General features: G+C 38.7%; 1 pseudogene; it reads left to right on the top strand.

The window, feature by feature from the left end:
* Positions 1 to 1,172: 1,172 nt before the first annotated feature.
* Positions 1,173 to 2,413, top strand: LOC132430702 (vacuolar protein sorting-associated protein 37A pseudogene; annotated as a pseudogene).
* The last annotated feature ends 2,802 nt before the right edge of the window (positions 2,414 to 5,215 follow it).

The following is a 5,215-nucleotide window of genomic DNA, read 5'->3' as shown; positions in this document are numbered from 1 at the left end:
TCATCAGAAAATCTACAAACAACAAATGCTGGAGAGGCTGTGGAGAAAAGGGAAGCCTCTTGCACTGTTGGTGGGAATGTAAATTGATACAGCCACTATGGAGAATAGTATGGAGGTTCCTGAAAAAACTAAAAATAGAATTACTATATGATCCAACAATCCCACTACTGGGCATATACCCAGAGAAAAACATATTTAACAGGACACATACATCCCAATGTTCATTGCAGCACTGTTTACAATAGCCAGGTCATGGAAGCAACCTAAATACCCAACGACAGACGAATGGATAAAGATGTGAAACATATATACAATGGAATAGCCATAAAAAGGAACTAAATTGGGTCATTTGTTGAGATGTGGATGGATCTAGAGACTGTCATACGGAGTGAAGTAAATCAGAAAGAGAAAAACAAATATCGTATATTAACGCATATATGTGGAACCTAGAAAAATAGTACAGATGAACTGGTTTGCAGAGCAGAAATTGAAACACAGATGTAGAGAACAAACGTATGGACACCAAGTGGGGAAAGTGGCGGGGGGATGGGGTGGTGGTGGGATGAATTGGGAGATTGGGATTGACATGTATACACTGATGTGTATAAAATTGATGACTAATAAGAACCTTCTGTATTAAAAAAAAAGTGTGAAAAATTTGTTATATTTTACTCACTCATTATAGAAAATATTCCTTGAGCACTCACAATGAGCCAGGCCCTCTGTTACATATAGGGAATAAAAGACGATCTAGCTCATATTATAGACAGCGTTTTATATTTGTATTCCAAATTTTATTATTTTAGCTTCTAAGATTATACAATTTGATTTACCTTCATTGTCCTAAGAACAGTAAAATAAAACCTTATCTGAAAACTTCAGTTTATCGGCTGGTTGGGCTGTCAGGGCCGTGAAGGTAGGACTGCCAGTCCCGGGCGGCGAGTTCCCTGTCTCCAGCTGTTACCAGTCAGAGCATGGCCCCCTGAGCTAGGACCCCCGGCTGGCTTGCTTAGAGAAGACGCGGCTCCCCACCACTTGAGCTGGGGCATCCCTGCCCTCTCCCCCTCTGTCCCTGCCCACTCCCCCTCTGTCAGTGGAGAACCGCCGCGCTGAGCAGCTGGGAGAAGCAGGCCAGAGCCTTCTAGGGCCTCGGGCCCGGGCACCCGTGGAGGATGAGCTGGCTGTTTCCCTGACCAACAGCACCTCCTCCCCTGCGGCGGGACCCCGCGGTAGTCTCCCCAGCCTCCAACAGCAGAAGTGGCACCTGATCGAGTCCCTCTGGAATGCACACCCCAGTGTAGCTGAAATACAGAAAGATGTGGAATACAGGTTGCCATTCACTGTAAACACCCTGACAATTAGCATTCATATATTGCTTCCTCCACAATTTCCTCAGGAAAAACCAGTGATCAGTGTTTATCCACCAATACGACATCACTTAGTGGATAAACAAAGAGTGTATGTTACCTCTTCATTAGGAAACAATTTTAACAATGCGCTCAGACCTTGGGAAAATTATTCAGAGTCTATTGGATGAGTTTTGGAAGAATCCTCCAATTTCAGTTCCTGCTTCAACAGCATTCCCATACCTGCAAATAACCCAGGTGGGATTCCTCCTTATGTTTCTCAGGGTTTTCCATTTCTTCCTCCATATTCCCCACAAGAAGCTACCAGGACCATCAGTTCTTTATCTGTTGCTGACACTGTTTCCTCTTCAACGACAAGCTATACAACAGCCAAACCCACTCTGCTGCTCCTTCATTTGGTGTCCTTTCAAATCTTCCATTGCCGATTCCCACAACAGACACTTCAGCACCGATAAACCAAAATGCCTTTGGTTACAAGATGCCTGATATCCCTGATGCATTTCCAGAACTCTCAGAACTAAGTGTATCACAACTTACAGATATGAATGAACAAGAGGAGGTATTACTAGAACAGTTTCTGACTTTGCCTCAACTAAAACAAATTATTACTGACAAGGATGACTTAGTAAAAAGTACTGAGGAACTAGCAAGAAAACATCTCCTTTTGGAGCCCAGCTTGCAAGCCAAAAGGCAAACTGTTTTAGATGAGTATGATTTACTTACACAAAAGAAATCAACTTTTGAAAAGAAGATGCAAAGGCAACACGAACTTAGCAAGAGCTGTAGTGAGAGTGCCCAATAGGCAAAATTGAAAGTAGCTGCACATGAAGGTGAGGAGGAATCTGATAATACTGCAGAAGATTTCTTGGAGGGAAAAACTGATATAGATGATTTTCTCAGTAGCTTCATGGAAAAGAAAACAATTTGCCACTGTAGAAGAGCCAAGGGAGAGAAACTTCAACAAGTGATAGCAATGCACAGCCAATTTCATGCTCCACTGTAGATTTTCCTGAAAACATGAACTGCCAAGAGAGGAATGGGACACAAAACTAAGCACATTTATGTTTACGATTTGAAAATTGGCATTTCATCACAGCGGCTGAATTCATAGATAAACTATATAGATTGTATACAGAACTGAGACTAATTTTGTACAGATTAGAATGATTGCTATGATCTTTGCTTTGAGAAATTTTCCTGCACTATTTGCACTAAAAATGTTTATTTATTGTTGATAAATCCTATCATATTTAAGTTCCACTGCTGTTCATCTCTTACTATTGATTAAATACCTATGCATGTAATTTTAGCTAGTTTCAATATTTTATAAAATTACTTCATTTAAATTTGTAATTTTAATTTGAAACTGCCTCATTGCTTTATCAAGAATGGTTTATATTTTTTCCTCTCAACGTTTTTTGAAAAATTACCATTTCAACTGTAGAAAAACTCTTATTCTTCCTGTTTCTTTCTGGATGATAAAACTTTCAAAAATAATTTGTTTTTAAATATTCACAGTGTCAGGAAACAGCAAACCTGCCAATGTGCCATCTCAAGGAAGTAACTTTTAATACATACAATAAATCAAAAGAATAAACCAGCTGTTTTTACAAACAAAAACAAAACAAAACAAAAAAACTTCAATTTATCCAGCCATCTACGAATCGTTTCAAAGCATTTGAAATTATCACAAGCCAAAGGAAACTGTTAGTTTCATTAACTCACAAGCCTGAATATCTGTGTCAAAATAGTCTTTTACAATAGAATTATTGTGTATTTTTATATTTATGGATTTGAGAGAAAAGGAAAAATTGATTAACTTTAATAAATATACACTAACTGGAGGGCGCATGTGGGGCTTATAGCGTGAGGACCTATAGTCACATTGTTGACTGGCAGGGTAGTGAAGTAGGGCTGTGGTTCTTAGAAAATGTTTATGAGTTCTTTAGTAAATAAATAACCATTTGTCATTAACATATTCATCGGTACTATTCAAAAACTCTATGGTTTTCCAAATGCTTTTGAAAATAGCTTATTGGACTAAAGGACTTCATTCAAATAAGCTGTTCATTTCCTTTGTTTATATGATTAATATTCATATCAAACACATTTTTCTTAATGCAAAGACATAAAAATTCTGACTACAGGTCAGAATTATCATCGATTCCAATGAAGTCTGTTAATGAGGTATTTGTTTTTGTGCAGAGTACTATTCAAACCATGAATGTATATCCCAAGTAGTTCATGGAGACTTTTTTCTTATGCAATCAAGCATATTCATAGGGACAACATGCCGTTGTCTGTTAACCATGTCTCTTTATTTACTCATTGATTTATGAAGTGCAGTACATTGAAAAGGCTCTCTTAGGAATTATGGGAAATTACTAAGCTTCCTCTGCATAGTATTCCTCATTATACTCCAACAAGAGTTCACAGAGAACTCGATTATGTAAACTAAAGATTAACATTTGTGTCCAAGTGATGACAAAAAGCTTGGTAAATCCAGACTGAATTTCAATTAATTCAGAGAAAAAGAAACTCATCCAATGTTTGATTGATCATGTAGACCAGTGGTTGGTAATCTTTTGGAGGTTCAAAGACTGCTTTGAGAATTTAGTGAAAGTTATGGATTCTCCCTCCCGAAAATCTGGACCAGGTGAAGAACTTATGGTGGAGAAGAAACAGTGATTTTTCACTTATCAACCAGTGATATTGTATGTTATTAGACAGTCTCCTACTGCCAATGCCTTATCATTTTCTGAGCTCTAACGGTTTCTACCAGTATATTTATTAAACAAGTTCTACTGAACCACAAGTTCATAATTATAACTTGAAAATAAGTTCATGCCCCAGAGGTTTGCTTTACTCCTACTCTTACCTAAAAGCCTCCACAATTCAGCATAGAAAGTACAGAAAGGTAAGATTCCTAAGCTATCTTACCACTGAGATAAGTATTGAGACCCTTTGGCCCTCTCGGGGTAGAAACTTCACATCTACGATTCTATCCCTGCCCTTTTAGAAGTCCACACTCTTCCACTGTTGTCAATTTCCCCCACTCTGCCCAATACATCCCTGAATCTGACCCAGCACACCACCCTACCTTCCCTTCCAAATGTTGCTCTTGAATTCTCTAAAATTCCTCATTAGTAAACACTGTATCTTCAATGTCTTCGCTGAACATTCCCTTCTCTTTGCCTTAAATGAAACCAGGTTACCTCCTAACGGCATTGCTTTTTCTGTAATCTTCTCAAGTAGAGGTGATTTTTTTCCCCTCTCACATTGCACATACAAAAGGGTTAGAAGGTAGATTATCCTCCATGCTTTCCATTGCAACATGAAATCATTTCCCCCTTCCTTCTATGAATTTGAAGCTCATGCCAGCCCACTATACTAGCTGCTCTACCTCCCCAATGCTATCATATTCTTATCTCCTAGTTACCCCACTCCTTCTTTGACAGGATTAGATCCTAGATCCTAGACCAGGGTCTTCCTTATCACTCCGACTTCTGTCATCATTCTTAGTGATGATGACATCCATACAGATGACCCATCATACACCTCAGTGTCTCAATTTCTCAACCCACTCAATTCCAGAGACTTTTTCTTCCACAGCACCTCAGCCAGCCATTCCCATAATCTGTTTCAAACATCCCATTTCTAGCTCCCAGCTTCTATTTCTTTGAGCTCACTTATTCTCTTAACAACCTCCTCCACTGCTACAATTTTCAATGACCCTTCTATCTATTGCTAACATACCCTTGTTCTGTCTTCAGCTATCTATTTTGGTAATCATCAAGACTATCACTCCCTTTATGCTTTCACCTCTGAGTGTACAATCCTAACAAAAC

The sequence above is a fragment of the Delphinus delphis genome, chromosome 9, assembly GCF_949987515.2.
Source record: "Delphinus delphis chromosome 9, mDelDel1.2, whole genome shotgun sequence".
In the NCBI taxonomy this organism is placed as follows: domain Eukaryota; kingdom Metazoa; phylum Chordata; class Mammalia; order Artiodactyla; family Delphinidae; genus Delphinus; species Delphinus delphis.
Note: the sequence above shows the minus strand (reverse complement) of the source record. Positions and strands in the feature narration are given on the sequence as shown.